Genomic DNA, 17594 nt, shown 5'->3' with positions numbered 1-17594 from the left:
CTCTGTAATTCAATTATTTTTCAAGGCGTGATATTGCCGCCACCTAGCTATTATCTTAATCTTATAAATAAAATCTTATTAGTCTGCGGCCGCACCAGATAACGCTTAGTATGGGATGTCTGCTTCCACATATCAACCGAGGGATCCACAACTCGTAAAAGCCCTGTAGCTACGAGGTTTCACATCTCAGTTTCTGAGAAGAAAAAAATCGTGGTTCCCGGAATAATTAAATAACGAGACCTAGCTAACAAATCAAATACGATTGGTCTAGAAACTCTTCTAGTGAATGTATAAACTCATGACTTAGAATCATTATCACGGTACACTGGTTTTATTATTAGCTATTATTTATTATTAGCACTTTACAGTGACCAGCAGTTTGTTACCAGCTTTCCAGTAAGTATACCTTCAGTGCTGGACCAGCACTGAAGGTATACTTACTGGAAAGCTGGTAACATTAGGTGAGCTCAAACTTCAACTTTTCCATGACTAAATAACCGTATGGTCCTAGATTGGCAAGTGGCAACTGGCCCTTAGTTAAATATCAACTTTTACCACATGCATGATTGTTGTATAACACTATAGCCTGGAGCACTCATAATAACTCAAAACTTTGACAGTATATTTTCTCAAGGTTTGCTAAATAGAAAGCTAGTGGGCTAAGACTTCACAAAGATTTTAATTAATTTTAGATCACTTGAACAACTTAACTAATAAACAATACCTTTCTGACATATAGCTAATGAGACGTTTCACTTGGAGAGCAAAAGTAACTACTTGAGCAGACCTTTTCTTATAGTGCTTAGCTGTACACACATTGTTGTGCTCTGTTGTTTTAAGCAGTGCAGCTAGTCAATAACAGTAAAGTAGTACAGTTGAGCTTAATATCAACAACACATAAAGTGAACACATACATATACTTAAAGTATGTGCATGGGCGAAGATCAAACCAATTAGAGTGCTATTATTTCCATAAAGCACTGAATGGAAAATGTAGCATAGCGTAATGATTATTATAAGACATCAGAAGTAGCCAAAAAGATACTATCTGTTTGTTTTAAGACCAATCTTGTACTATATAGACACTTGCTGATTGTCCGATGGGTGAAAACTGATGCAGTTCGAGTCTAAAAAATGAATGCTTTGAGCAAAAATAAATGCTTTTAAACCAGTTAAAGCACTGCTATGCTTGTACAGTATGAAAATAAAAGCACTCAGCTTGGTCTTGAGCCTGATATAGCACTCGGCTTCACCTCGTGCTATATTAGTCTCTCACCCACACCCTCTATTTCCATTTAACTAGTATTTATAGCATTTCTGTATCAACCGGATACACTTTGGCTTGTGGTCAAAGATGTGGCTCTAGTTTTAGGACACACTTGGCCAGTGCTGTACACATGTGGCAATATTCCACCTGAGGAAAATGTCACATTGCTGCATGGAAGAACTCATCTTGCTGTGTGGACATGTGGTAGTGTGATGTTGTAATTGGATTGTACTGTTGTATATACTGAATATAATGTGCTTATATAAATGTTCATTTCTATCATCCACTAGGTGAACTGCAGTCTCAGAGTAACCATGAAACACAACCAATGCAAACCATCACAAAATGTTTACCAGTTGAGAAAGAAGATAACACCACCAAAGCATTATCTAATGGTGCATTGGAAAGTGAGTGTGGATGCATAATGCCATAAGAGATAGTACTAGATCATAGCACTGAAATAGTTTCTATATATATCTAGTGTTTCAATGGATCAAGGCACGGCTACTCATGCAGTAGATTATAATGCACATGGTGACAGTTGGTCACCAGTTAATAAACAGATGCAACTTAAAATCCTGATAAATCAAAGATACCCATTTGCCTCTTTGCATGTACAAAAAATACACCAACAAATCTTTTGATTTCATAATTTACAATCAATAAACTAGTACAGTAATTACAAATTCTCCATCTACCATTAACTGACTGCTAACTGTTGAGTTTCGATATTTACCATGATTGTACAGACAGTTGAGAGCTACTGCTAGAAGCAGTTTCTTTTTGCTGGTTTGAAATATGAGTGTAACGACTTTCTACAAACTCCGTGAACTAGCTACCTTCTCATTGGGCTGTAGTAGGCCTCTTGAAAAGCGTATCTCTTCAACTCGAAAGGGGACATGCCCCCTACATGTGTGAATGCACCCTTATTATATTGTTTAATGTACATAACTCAATTTGAGAGTATAATCATACATAATCCAAAGAGTTAAGCTAGATGCCTACAAGATATTTGTTCTACCAATTTTAAACTATGCTGCGACAGTTTGGTCCCCACACACAAAATACTACATTAATAAACTAGAAGCTGTTCAGAAGCGTGCTGCTCATTTTATTGTGTCAGATTACTGCAGATTAAGTAGTATATCACATATCCCAAATTCACTAAAGTTAAAATCCATAGTGTACCACCGTACAAGGCTTCGTCTCTTGATGTTCTACAAGATTGTCAATCACCTAGTAGAGCTTCCTATCCCCAGTTATATTGTACATTCTACAAGATGTTTACGAGGAAACCAGGATAAGTTCATCAAGCCATCTGCTACTGTTGATGCATACAAATTTAGTTTTTACCCAAGATCAATTACCCTATGGAATCAACTACCAATCAATGATATTTTTCCCTAAATGATTTTGATAGTATTCTTCAATCAACACTGACACGTTCAATGAAAAACAGTAATTAATAATCTAAAGACATTGTTTTTATACTCAAATTTGTGAGTTTTACAATCATAAATATATATATAAATATATATAAATATATATAAATATATATATATAATTACAAATTTAAATGATCCTTAAAAAATAAACATGTGTAAGGAATTTTGAGAGATCATATAGTAGAAAAAGTAGGGGTCGTCTACAAATGCAGAACACTAGTGAACATTTAATCCCTAATTCAGTCATGGATATAGACTGAAGTAGGGGTTAAATGTCCACTAACATATCTAAAGGTGTAGGCAACCTCCCTTTTTCTATGATCCCTAATCGAACTTAAAATTCCTAATTTTCCTTATACTTGTCACAATAAACTCTGCAGTACAGGGTACAATGCTACATGACTTCTCTAGACTTCCATTGAATTGAAGCCAATTTTATAGCCATTTTGGTACCAATCGGTGGAGTAGTACACTATGATTAAGATCCACTCCCACCAATCTTCATCATCATAACCATCATAATAAGTGCTATGTTAGCAAAACTTGTGACAGCAGAGCAAAACTTGTGAAAACAGGCTGGAAATCATCTATCATAAGGATTTGCTGTGTTAAAAGCCGGGCAAATGCAACTTATCATGTTTGCATGAAAACTTGAGTACTAGAACAGTCACTGAAAATATAAATCCTAATAGACAAATAATATAATCATGCATATCTAACTTGAAAGGAAATTACTTTGTTGTAAAACACTAATGCAAATAGATGCATGCAGGCACTATAATGCAACAATGCAACTTTATATCGACATAGCCATGCATGAACAAGCAAACACAAAATTATAGAGCAATTATCAGTACTAGCTAGCTGATTAGTTATTGCATAACTAGATCCTTTGGCTTTGATATCAGATTGGAGGTCTTTTTCTGTATTGGTAGAGTACTAGTTTGTCTTAGATCATTGCCATTGTATCTGCATATAAGAAGAACAATATTTTTTTGTGTAAAATAAGCCTCAAAGCCAGGTTATAGCTGGCTTTGGGGTATTTAGAATACAAAAAGAAGTCAAATCCATGCTAAAACAGTCAAGCTGTAAAAAAGGGTGTGGCAAAGGTGGCGGCCATGAAATGGCTGGTAGTATTATCATTATAATCATTGCAGCCACCTTTTATTTCACAATGCAACTTTTTCACTCAGGATTTGAGGCCTTGATTTCACAACTCTTTCACCCAGGCTTTTGAAGGCAGTCTGGCTGCACCCTTTCTTTCAACTTGGCTGTTTTTGCATAGATAGTAACTACATTACTACATTACAATAGTTAGTTTGTAACTAGTAGCTGTGTTATGACAAACTAGAACACTCTGTAATTTCACCCACTGTGCAGTATGCTATAACTAACTAATTAGCTCCAGAAGGCACACTCCTTTCAGTCTTTTCTGGCTGTGAAACAAGCAGAACGTAGATAAGTTGGCTACATTGCTTGTGAGTAATTAATGGTCGGGGCACAAGTATACAGTATGTAGAGCAACTTAATTACCAGTAACCCGTACAAATAACTGTAATTGTAATTTACTTAGGATGAAACTTATTAGTAATTAAGTATTTGAAGTAATGACCCAACGCTGCATGCAGATAGTCTCTATATCATAATGCATGCAATACAATTTATACCATGCAAATAGTAAGCTTACATACATACATATACTGTAAGTTCTAACATCTGTTAATTATTGTCAGGTGAATTGCAAGATAACCAAATTCAAGGAATGCAGCATATGCAAACTTCCAAAGTGTGTTTGTCAGCTGATGAACACTTACATACTAGCAATGTATCATCTAGTGATATGAGTGTGGAAGGTATGCATTAGTATTGCAATAATACTGTATATGGTTATTCATGCTCAAAACTGTCATCATTATTCTATTCCAAATTTATCCAATAATGTTGACATCATATTATTCTCTATTTTTATACACAAATTTACAGAAAAATGGTATTATGTATACAGTAATTTGCAAAGTTTATAGTTGTAACAAATTGATGGAAAAAATGTTGAACTATTCTGCCAATACAGGTGTACTTCTGTTAAAGTAAGTCACTGCTATATTTGGGTGTCTTGATTTTATAGTATAATGTATTTTATGCTATACCTATTATGCTCTAAAACTGCTTCAAAATGCTTAATTATCTTACCCCATCATTAGTCCAGAAATCATTTGATTAAATTGAGGTTATTGAAGCATGTTTGTATTTAGCATTATATGCAATCATGTGTATCTATTTGAACATCAAACTGAAGCAGAAAGGTATGTAAAAACTAGAGTACAGTAGAACCTCAGTTATCCGGACCCCACTTATCCGGATTCTCGGTTGACCGAACTACGGAAACGATTGCTCTATTAGAGTAGTGAATGTTCTATTAGGGTAGTTGAAAATACAGATATTTTAAAACTTTTATTTATGCTATTTTAAGGTTATTTATACACAGTTTCAGAGATATGGACTTTACAGACTTATGAATCACCCCTGGTCTCAAAGGGTTCAAATAACTGAGGTTCCACCGTCATTATTAATGTCATAGTATCAATGTGTCACAATTCTTGAATGTGTACAGAACCATGTGTAATACTAGAAATTCATGTGGTGATCTTGAACTGTATGTATGCAACATGCCTTTAAACTTTCTTTATCATACACACATTTAACTTCTCATGTCACCGCACCAGGATTATCACCTCCATCAGTTGGTTATGACTATGTCATCACAGATGATGAAAATACAGAAATGGCTGGAGAGTATAAAGTTATAAGTGCTTAGACGCTACATTCAAGATTGTTTCACATTTGTAGAATATTAATCCATTGTGTGTTTTTAGCATATTACAGACTTGTATAGTATCATGATACATAGTTTGTAAATAATTACCTAAAGCTGACATTTTCTGCTATAAAATCTAAACTATTGACAATTCTACAATTTCTTCTGATAGATGTTTTGAGGTTTTACAAGATACCCAAGGATATTGAAAGTTCAAAGGTTTGGAGTACAGTAATACAGAGACTAGATAACAAAAAATCCAAAAACTTAAGAAAATGCAATTAGTTTATAAGATTCTTTGGCAACCAGCATGTCAAAAAGTTGAAGTTAGTTGCAGTACAGTACAGTACATTCATGCATGGTAAAATTCCAGTCTGAAATATTTCATTTTTAGCAAAATGTACAATAGCATGTTTTACCAAGTGTTTTTCATAGTTGTGATTGTGTTGTATGGAGCACTAGTATAATATGTATTACATGGTATTTATTTCATCATGTTCATTACATGTATCTGCATTCTTGAACATACTGTACTTTTTGATTCTTTGTAAAATTGTTAAAAACTACTCACTATACATAGTTACACAACTATGTACTGTAGTGTACTTTTAATGCTAAAAGAGTTTGACTAACCTAATCTGCGTTTTTGTATGAAAAGGGTTACAACTTAAAAGGGCATGCATTACTTACAGTACATAGAGTCAATGACAACTGAGCTGAGGTAGGAGCAGAAAAATGCTGCAAGCTGGCAATTGTGAGCTCTTAGCCTAAAGCCTATTATAGTGTTTGTTTGTGGCAAATGTATTGTACTGTACATAAACATACAGTGTATATATATAGCTGTTTTTATAGCACCAATTTATGTCATTTCTTATAATTCAATTAGTATACAGTCTGGTAAATTCTAGAACATTTTTCTCATTGCCCTCCCCCTTACGGTTCCTTGTTTTAGTTTTTTTGTGTCATAGCCACACTTGATCAGTTGGGAAACTTTCTTTACATCTGGAGACCTTCTGTAGGGAGACACATCTTGCTTCTCCATCTGGTTCAATCACTGGTTTAACCTTGACATTAGTATCACTTCATATAGTGTATGTCACTGTGTAATTTGGTCAACTTTTCATATAGATTTTAGAAACTTGTGAATTTTCACTTCCTGAGTTCACAAAGAGCACAAAAAAGCTGTTTCCATTTTTTAAACCCATAAACGGTTACAAAATCCAAGATGGCCACCATAAACAAGAAATTGCTCCGTTATAGAGGTAATAAAAATATCTATAGTTGTTGGGTGTTATACAATAAGTCTGATGTTATAAAATAGTTATAGGTGTTAATATAATTATATACATTAATGATAATAATAATAATTAGTCATCTAAGTTTTCATTTCAAAGTCCTCATTTTCCTCATCATCACTTGGATTCTGACTAATTGCAACATCGTTACATGTGTCTTCAGGTCCTTTACACTTGCAGAGCTCTGTACACGCTAGATTATGTGCCTTACAAGAGCACCATCCACTGCACTTTCTGGTGACACCCGAGCACTTCACAAGTTCCACCACAGCCTCTGGTGCTGCTGGAACATTTGAGACTACTAGAACATAGTGGCCATCCTCCAGTCCCAGAGTAACTGGATCCAGTATATTTGGTCTAGCTACTAAGTCCTGCAACCATACAATGGCTTGTAAGTGTGCACACAATGTGTGCTCAGTACTACACCCCTGAGTTGGAAGTAGCTTCTCCACATCTTGATAACCCTTCAGCTTCTTGATCACGTGCCACCTCAGTGCCTTGGCTGATGTAAACCTGGAGGTGAACAGCTGACACAAAAACTTTTCACACCCAGACAACACCCCTGCTGGGGATGGGTACACTCCAACACCAAGCTCAGCAAGAGCACAGATAACATTTTCATCTGCTTTCATGAAATCCTTGAGCATGATGACTTCCCCTTTCCTTTGATGTGACCAGTGGTACAGTGAGTGCATGAAATCCTGGCAATGCTGCTGCTCTTTTTGCACCTAGAGCAACATAGATGGACTTGAGTTTGATTTGTCATCGTCGATCTCCAGTACCCATGATGATAACACTTTTCGGCTTGAAATTTGGAACTCTTCGCAGAGCAAGCACTAGCACATCAGTATCACAAGAATACGTATATGTGAACAGTATTGCCATGATGACTCACAGCCACTGCATACAAGATCAACAGTGTATCTGCTTCCTCTTGTGTACTCGGAATGTTCACCATAAAGAAAAGACGCCTTTAGGTGTACGTGTGGTGATTGGCACTTTGCACAATTGAACAACTTTTTGTGCAAGATAGAATACAAGATTGGCTTCGTTTCTGTGGTGCTCAGAAATGACTTTCATTTCCTTGGTACCCAGAAATGACGTGAAGTTCTTTAATGTGTGTGGTATCATCTACTTTATACCCCTTGTCTTGTGATTTCCCTGGCCTGCTGTGCCACGCTCTCTGGTTCTGTCCTTCAGTGAATTGTTGATACTGTAGTTGTCACATACTACATACACTGCTTGAAGGTTCTTAGTTTACTAATTTGTCAAGTTACTTTACTGTAGTTGTACCTAGTTATACTCATAGTAAAATGTCAGTAACTTTAAGTATATGGAACATAATTGTTTTACTAAGTTTTTAAACTCTCAGTAAAACATTAGTGAATGCGGGTTTACTGAAAAACTACTAAAATAACCAACAATTAGCTGTTCCATATACTGGGGATATACCACTCTAGTAAACTAAGAAACTTCAAGCAGTGATACTGTATGCATCAATGTAACCAACTGATTTTCTGTCAATGCTACAAACAAAGCAGTCCAACAGATCTTTATAGGTTTTGATTTGGCTTTTGTAGACAACCATCTCCTGTACAACAGCCATGCCATCTATAATAATACTGGTCAGACTGCATTAGTTGGTTAACTCTCTTCAGTTTGAAAGGTGGCAGCCATATGCTCAAGTTCGTGAGTGAGGATAGACTTGTTGTTACTGGGTAGTAGATAACCATCTGGCTTCATCAGCAAACTCATGCTTTCTTACAATGTTTTCCAGATCAAGTACTCTTAAAGATTTTGTAATGAGGAACAAGTGAACAAACAGGGAGTTTGTTGCTTTCAAGCAGACTACTACTGATTCTGCCTTGAGATTGACAGTTTTGCATCCATCCTTCTAGATCAGATACTTCAGTTTTGACCTTTTGTCCCACATGTTCTCACCATTGACTCTTTCCTTTACATATGTGACAGATGCTTCATTCTCACCTGCTTCTACATCCAGTATGTCACGCTGTACTGATGCAGGAATTATCCTGTTTGTCACAAGGTTGACCAGGTTCAACTATGAAGTATCTTCATTCCCTGATATAATGAAGGGGTTTGATTTTGCCACCACAATCTTCAGTCGCCTTACTACTTGCTCTTGTCGTGTGGTGTTAGCTGAAGAATGCTGATGGTGCTTCAACTTCTTTGCTCTGGTTTTCATAATGTTCAGCATCTGTCCAGTCTCTCTAGCATGTTACATAGTGGTTACACGTGTCTGAATATGAAAAACAAATATATTTATCGATTTTCATCTTGGTGGCTGCCATCTTGAATTTTTGTGGTTAGCGAGTTTTGAAAAAATTGGAAACAGCTGATCTCTAGTCCTATGTGATCTTAAGAAGTACAAGTTTACAGAATCTATATAAAAAGTTGACAAATTTCTGAATTACTACATAACTGCATACACTAATACACTCAATATGGTTCATCGTATAGGATCTATCTAACTTGCATTTGGACTGCTCATTGATTAATATCACCAAATCGAATTGTCACCAGATGAGTATACTTAAGCTTATTGTACTGTTTATCCTGGAATGATTGAGCTTGCTAAATATTCTTTCTAGCAACACTGTAAAGCAGTAATAATAATATTAATAATTTCACAGATAGACTTCAATTCTTTTAAGAGAACTGTGCCATAGTCTGAATAAATAATAGGGCAAGGATAATGGAAATTAAGTGTTGAGGGTAAGTTGACATCTCACATATAGCAGGAAAATAGGTATTTCTCCAGTGGTAAAATGTACCATTGTTTGATAAGCTAAGAATAGTAGACCAAGTAGTATGTCCCAGTCTTGCCCTTTGTTATTTATTACCTTAGCTTCCAAAGTGCTGTTGAAGCATTCAATTAATCCATCACACTGTGGATGTCCTGGAGTTGTAGGGAGTTTTTGATACCCAGAATAAAAGCTGTATCTTGCAAAAACTGCCAAAACATTTGCAAGAAATTCTAAAGCATGATTATGAATGAAAGAGGTAGACACACCATGTCTGTAGATTAAATCTGCTAGACATTTAGCAATGGTTGCCGTGGTTCGATCTGCTACTGCATATACCTCTGGCCATTTTGTTAAGAAGTAAGAGCAATTCTTATTAAACCTTTCACCAACTGGACTGCTTTGCAATGCTGGGTTCTGTCTTTTTTTTTGCGAATTTACACTGTTGCATTGCACAGGTGAAACATGATTCCAATAAAAATACAATTTCAATTTCTGTAGGGTCTTCATCCAGCAAGCAAACAGCTCATCATGGTGTTCTGCTACTACTTGATCTCTAAGTATCTCCAGCACTACTAGACGTATTTGTTTCATACGTAATACAGCACACCATCTAAAAAGTACCCCTTCTTTGCTATACTTATGATTCTTTGTGCCACTTTTTTTTGGTATCTGCTTTTTCCTAAATAATTAGTTAGGGGTGGTACATATCATGTCCCTGTGGAGAGTTCAACTATGTAATCTCTTACTAGAGGCATCAGCTAGAAACAAGTTACCCTTCAACTACTGTAACACTTACAAGTCACCTTGTAGAGAGATCAGCTAACGCTGTAGAGATATCTGTAGAGAGATAAGCTTGAAAAAAATCACCCTGTAGAGACATCAGGTAGAAAAAGTCACTCAGGAAAGAGTTCAGCTAGTTACACTTGTGCATACAGTACTCAAGTACTAAAAGTACAGCTAGTATAAAGCCAATGCTGTGAAATTGTACTGTGGGCTACTGCATAGGCGGCTCCAGGATTTTTGGTGACTGGTTTCTGATCAAGAGTATAGGTGAAGACAAAAAATAATAAAGGTAACTACCTGCTGAGAATAACTGCCCTCCACTATAACTATGTATTAATATCACTGATGAAGTACATAAAAGTCCCTATTTATAGCTACATAGCTTGCTATACTGCTACTCTAAATACTGTGACTGCTTTTTTTAAATGTAATACAGGTTACGCCTGCATTAATGGCCTGTGGGAAAAATGTACCCACAGCCAGGGAAAATATAAATACACACAAATTATTACAATGCTTATTACAACTACATACACTATTACAGATGTACTAATAATTACAGTTGATTGAAGTTGGTGGGATTGGTTCCCTAGAGCAATGATAACAAGCATAGACAATGGAGACGGGGGGCCATGGGTGCCCCTACTTTTATGAGACACTGTTTGCAAGAAAAGATCGAGATACTCTAATAGAACTGTCAGGATCTGGATACTCTAATAGAGCAGTCACAGTATTCAGAGAAGCAGTGTAGCAAGCTACATAGCTACGTATGTGTAGTTATAAATAAGGAGATATAATTTATGGAGAGCAGCTATTGTCAGCAGACTGTGACCTTTTTTTTTTGGTCTTCAACTTACAGCTGGCCTGGCCTCTTCACTGTTTGGCCTGCTCCACTGCCCCTGATAACAAGGACATAAAAATGACATGTATAGGTTCTCTCAGAATTAAAGTTGTCAGTAAAATGAGTCCAGAAGTAGTTAGTTATGTGATGCTTGATTGTGTTAGTACAGTAGATAATAATAGGTCTAAGACTGGTAAATAGTTATAAAGTCTCGTGATTCTGTTGAAGTAAAAATGGTGTTGAGTTGCTGTTGATGTCCTTGGGTGAATTAACTTTTGGTGGGCTCCAGACCTCGTAGTATTGCTAGCAAAAGTAAAGTGATGATTGATATTAGAGTTATCTGTTGGTGATTTTAAAGATTTTACAAAGAACACGAGGTCATGAAGTTCGTAGATATACATAAGTGGCAGTAGATTCAGTTGTTGCAGTCAAGATTTGTATGATGAATTATAGTCATGTAAGATGTATTTAGTAGCTCTACATTGTATGTATTCTAACATGGTGATATCTTTTATTAGTTGTGGTCTCCATAGTTGTGAACAGTACAGAAGTTGAGATTGAAGTAGTGCAATGTATAGTTGTTTCTTAGCATTGATACAGATAGTTTTAAAAAATGGTTCATCTGATGAGTCCTAGGTTTTTGTGGAGATAATGTTATAATGTGCAGACCAGTTAAAATCGGATGAGAAAGTTACACCAAGATCTTTGTGTTGTAGTAAACTTTTGATTGGATTTCCATTGATGGTATATATATTAAGTTGGATGATCTGTTGTAGTTGTTGGATAAAAGCGAAGGTGAATAAACATTGAAGAGTAGGTCTGCTGTGGTGCTCCAGTTAGAAGCATTATTAATATCAGTTTGTAGTTTTCTGGTATCCCCAGTGGATCTGATTACATGAAGGCACTTTGCATCATCAGTAAATATGAAAAGAATTGCAGAGCTAATGCATTTAGGCAGGTCATTGATAGATGATGAACAGTAGAGGTACTAACAAACTCCCTTGAGGAACCCCTGAAAGCACATTACATAGCTCAGAATATGAGTCTCCTATTTTGACACATTGATAGTGAGGTTTAAGATAGGCTTCAAACCACTTCCAGGCACTACCAGTTATTCCAATAGACTGTAGTTTCATAAGACGTTCATGGGATACGGAATCAAAGGCTTTTCTGAAATCGATGTATACAACATCAGTTTCACATTTTTTTCGATTACTTTTTCTGCAAATACCAGTAGCTGTTGTATTGTTGGTAGGAATCCAAATTGATGCTTGGTGGCTTTTTCAGTCAATTATATTATTGTACACTTTCTAACACCTTGGAGAGGATACACAATGAGATGGTTCTGTAATTGGACACGGAAGATTTGTCACCTGATTTGTGGGTAGGAACTACGCAATGAGTGCTCCAGTCATGTGGAATAGTACTAGAAGATGTACTTGTGTAAAACAGGTGGCAAATTATTTGAAGTAATGGTACTGCACATGCAGTGTTTGAATACTTTAGGGCTTAGGTTATCAATACCGCATGCTTTGTTGACATCAAGAGATGTGAGTAACTCAAACACGTCAGAGTTGGTGAACTGAATATCATTGAATGTTTGGTCGCTTGGTTGTGATTCTGGTATACTTATTGGTGCGTGTGATGATGAAAACACAGAGTAGAAGTATTTGTTAAACAATTTAATTTTGTCTATGTCAGTGGATGCACATTCATCATTGTAACACATTTTGGCTGGAAAATTATCATGTCATTTTATACTAGAGATATACTGAAAAATTTTGCCATTATTAGCATGAGCATCATTTAAAGTTTAAAGCAAGGCAGGATTCAAAGTCAGATTTAGCTCCGGCTATCATCAGTTGAAGCTCACTTTGTAAATTGACTACTTTGAGCCTTTTCTCTCAGTGGGTTGTCTTGCTAGTTGCCGTTTAGAGGTACAGAGGCACTTAATTTTGTGACAGATTGCTGAATCGAATCACCTAGGTTGGTTTGATTCTTTGATAGAGATCTTGGGTACATACAAATTCAAGGCGATATTTACAGCTGTTTTAAGGAATAGCCAGATAAATTCAGGGTTGTTAGAGCTTAATGCTAGGGTATAATCATATTGACTAAGAAAGTGGTTCATATCTTCCCAGTTGGCATTGTTGTAATCGTGTGTGCTTTTGTAGGTTTGTTGAAAACATGTTCAATGAGAAGAGTTATCATGTAGTGATCAGATGAAAGAGCAAGTGGTATGTATCAATATGACGAAGACTGTTAATATTAGATAATGCTATGTCTAGAGTATTGCCAGCATGGTGGGTAGGACCAGTTACAAGGTAGAGGTTATACACTACTTCAGCAAAGTAATCTGCTATGGAAGAGTAGCCACTGTAGGTGTTCCAATCAATGTCTGATAAGTTTAGGTCTCCAAGTAATATTATGTTCTTGGTGCCATGGAGAGAATTTAGATAAGATACTAGCGATGTGTTGCATTGATCAGAGGAGTTGGACGGACGATATATCAGACAAACAAAAATACTAGTATATACTGGAGTCATTTTCAGCTGAGATTATTGTTTGGTGAAGAAAGCTGTGTTATATTGAGTGTGTTCTTAAAGGCAAGCAATACACCTCCACCTCTGCTGTCACTGTCTTTTCTGAGAACTGTATAGCCAGAGGGAAATATTTCATTTGTATAGATATTATTTGTAAGCCAAGTTTCTGATATTGCTATTATGTCAAAGTTTTCTGAGCATACATATGATTGAAAGTCGTTCATTTGTTTGTTCAAACTGTGTGCGTTTTATTGTAGATGTAGGAGAGACTTCGTTCGACATGAAATTACTACTGTAGGTTCAAAATCATGTTTGGAGGCAAGGGCAGTGTTTGTAGAGTGGAAGTCGAGCTTTTCATTGATGTAAGGGATCTGATTGATGGAGTCATTAACAGGATCAGTGTATGTGCATTCTGTGAGGTTGGTACTTGAACTGTTTGTCAAGTTAGGGTAGTTGATTGTTCCAGGAGTTAGTTAATTATTGGAGGAGTCCATTTCAGTTTCACTGGATTGGGGATGAGAAGATACAAAGATAGAATCAATAATTTGGCCGTGTGGTTTACTTTTAACAAAAATTTTGTTAGAGTGAACTCTGATATCCTTGTGCTTAATACCAGATTGAATAAGTGATCACTTTTCTTTAAGTAGGAGTGACTCAGTCAGCCTTTCTTCATGTGTCATGTCAGGTTTTATTTTGATGTCCTTGCCTTTGATTGTTGACGATATTTCCGAAGCCGAAGTAGATTTCGAATAGATAGGGGATTGATACTGTTTTCATATGAGTAAGTCTTTCTTTTCTGGGGATGCCGTTGCTACATTCCTTTATACCATAAATGACCACATTGAACTTACACTGCTCTTGTGCCTTGCCATCTGTTTTATTGGATTTGTTGGTGATGGCATTTGATTTTAAAACTCTGTTAGTGTCAGGTTCTGTGAAGGTACCAGAGGCTGGCTGTGTGGTCTGTTGTTACAGTTGAGGTGGATTAGTATCCTCCTTGGATTGAGGTGTTCCAGCCTTTAATTCTGTTACTTCTTTTGAGAGGCTTTCAATGGCAGACTTTAGCTCTTGTAATTAGTGTTCTTGAATAGCTAAATGGCATGAGGGCAATGAAAGGGGTCATCCCCACCTTGATACAACTTGTAAAGAGTTTGTGACAGACCAGCACACTGCCTGTGAAGCCAGGTGTTACACATGCTCTCACAATAAATAGCTTTTTGTCCCTCTGCATCAACAGTGACGTCAATCATAGGGTCCAAACATATTGGACACATTGTTGATTCTGAGTTTTGTTGCGGCCCTGATGTGAGGAGTAATTGTTATGGTGATGCTGGCCTGTTATGGATAAGCACAACGGGGCAGACAGTTCAAATACAACGATTTTCTGACCTTTACTGGCACTGTTAAATGAACTGAGCCATGGTACGACAGCATAGACGTCTGGGGTTTTAGTAATCTGTCGTGAGTCAGCAACGTGTCCATCTGGATCAGCCTAACCATAGATCCTTTACTATGGTGAAACATATTATTTTGCTCACCACAAAGCATACAAAGATTGCTGAGATCCAATAAACTCAGGGCTCTGGAATGTCCTACCACCATATGAAATTGATTCATTTTGACCATGTGGCAGAATATTGTGCCAACTTTAATTGGCTGACAGTTTTATCTTTAATTAAGTACTGCTGCTTGTGTGCTTTACGCAAGATCTGTGCTGGATCCTCCAGTAGTATGTGGAAATAATCATAAGCATCATACTAGATCTTCACAAAAATTTATTGAACCAGCCATTTGTAGATCGTCCTTCACTAAGAAACTGTTAGACATTCTACCGCACTCTGGTGGAATGATTTTCAGTTGCTCTGTCCTCCACTTTTCCTTCCTCAGTGTATAATTTTATGTTGTGTAATGATGTGTGATTTTTTTGTGTGGTGTATTTGTGTTGTGTACAAATAGTTCCTGTATCTGTGTGCTTGTGCTGTACTTATTGTTTCTGTACTTGTGTGTTTATTGTAGTTGTACACTATTGTATGGAAGAACGGCTATGCCGAATATTTGAGCTAAATTAATCAATCAATCAATCAGTTCAACAAATTTTGAATACTTCAAACTAAGGGTAGGCAAACTTGATTGCTTGTTTTTCATCCACATAACAATCGAATTTCCATGTAGGCGGGGGTCATTAAGAAAATACTCCAATGAAGCTGTCTGTTACTACAAAGGTCAGCTAAGGCCTTTAAGAACTATAGTACTTACGTTTTACCATCGTTTCTGAGGTGCAGGTGACATTTGCTGTGCTGTAAAATGATAGCCAGCCTTCTTAGCATCAAAATATGTGTGCATGTGATTGATAACAGCAATAATAAAATTGCAGGCAGTGGGGTAAAAGGGACACAGGCAGGGATGAGAAACAATTAATCAAGTTTGCCTGGCCTAATTTAGATTATCATTTTGTGATTATAAGTGTAGATACAACCATACTCATTGTTAAACATACAGCATTTAAAAGCAGTACAAAATATCCTTTAGGCACCCCATGGAAACACTTGGTGCAGTGGTAAGATATAGCAAGAATTGAACCACTGACTTGAGAGCTGGTGTATACACCAGCTCTACCTCCAGCTCTCAAGTCAGTGGTTCAATTCCTGCTTAAGGAAAGTTTTAGACTAGACCTATACTATAGCTAGCTATACTTTTAGGGACAGGTTGTTTTTTTTGAAGTGCTTTGATTCAGTGCTCTATTAGGGTACTTGAACGTTCTATTAGATGGTTTTCAGCCCACTGAGGGATAATTTCGATCCCTTTCTGTCGTCTATGATTATTGACTCGATCCCCAACAACATGCAGTCTAGGCCAAGCCAGTCCAGGCATGTGCCAAAGGTACCATGACAGCTGGGCTGGGATCTGAGATCTGTGCATTCAACCTGTACTTAAACATAGACTTCTAGCCAGTTTAAATGGTTTCATTATTCATATAGTCTAGAACTAGTTTAGCTATTTCGACAAGAAGTACAGTGCTGCTGTGCGAATCCTCAGCCTTGTCAAAACAATCCTGTGATATGCACGTGTTGCAACTGTTGAAAAGTTGATTACTGAAATGCAAAGTACTGCAAATCAACTAAGCACAGTGAGCAATGAGGTCCATCAGTTTTCAAAACAGCATCAAGAAGTAACAAACCAAATATCCAACCTTACAGACAGAATTAACCAGCTAGTTTCCTACAACAATCAGATTCAAAACCGGATTGAAGACATCAATGTGGCTCTACGTAAAAAACCTGATGCAGAGTCAGCTCAGCAATCTGTTTCGGATGCTCCATCTCAACCAACCACTTCAACAACTAATGTGCTTACGATATTATTGAGGAAATGAGAGATAGGGAACGTAGGAGGCGGAATCTGGTAGTTTACAACTTTTCTAAGGGTTCTGACCGAAAAGCTGATATAGATGCTTTTAAAGCCTTGAGTAATACCGTATTTCAACTTAACCTTGCAGTTTCAAAAGCAATTCGTTTAGGACCAAAGGTTGATAATAAAATCAGGCCTTTGCTTTTGACTCTTGAAGATTATGATGACAAAAACTACTTAATCTCTCATTCCCACTTTTTGAAATGGCATGACGATCATAACAAAGTTTTTATTGTACCTGATCAAGACACACGGTAGTGTGTCGTGCGGCCCAAGAAGTCGGCGCGCCACACCGTGAGTATATTAACAGGAAGAAAGAAAACGCAATTTTCACACCTATGTAGCTCTGTGATCCCTTGTCCGATTGGAACCAAATTTGCTAGAGACGTGCCGCCCAGTTAGGGAAGTCTACATACCAAATTTGAAGAA

The sequence above is a fragment of the Dysidea avara genome, chromosome 8 (assembly GCF_963678975.1).
Source record: "Dysidea avara chromosome 8, odDysAvar1.4, whole genome shotgun sequence".
NCBI classification, from domain to species: domain Eukaryota; kingdom Metazoa; phylum Porifera; class Demospongiae; order Dictyoceratida; family Dysideidae; genus Dysidea; species Dysidea avara.
Note: the sequence above shows the minus strand (reverse complement) of the source record.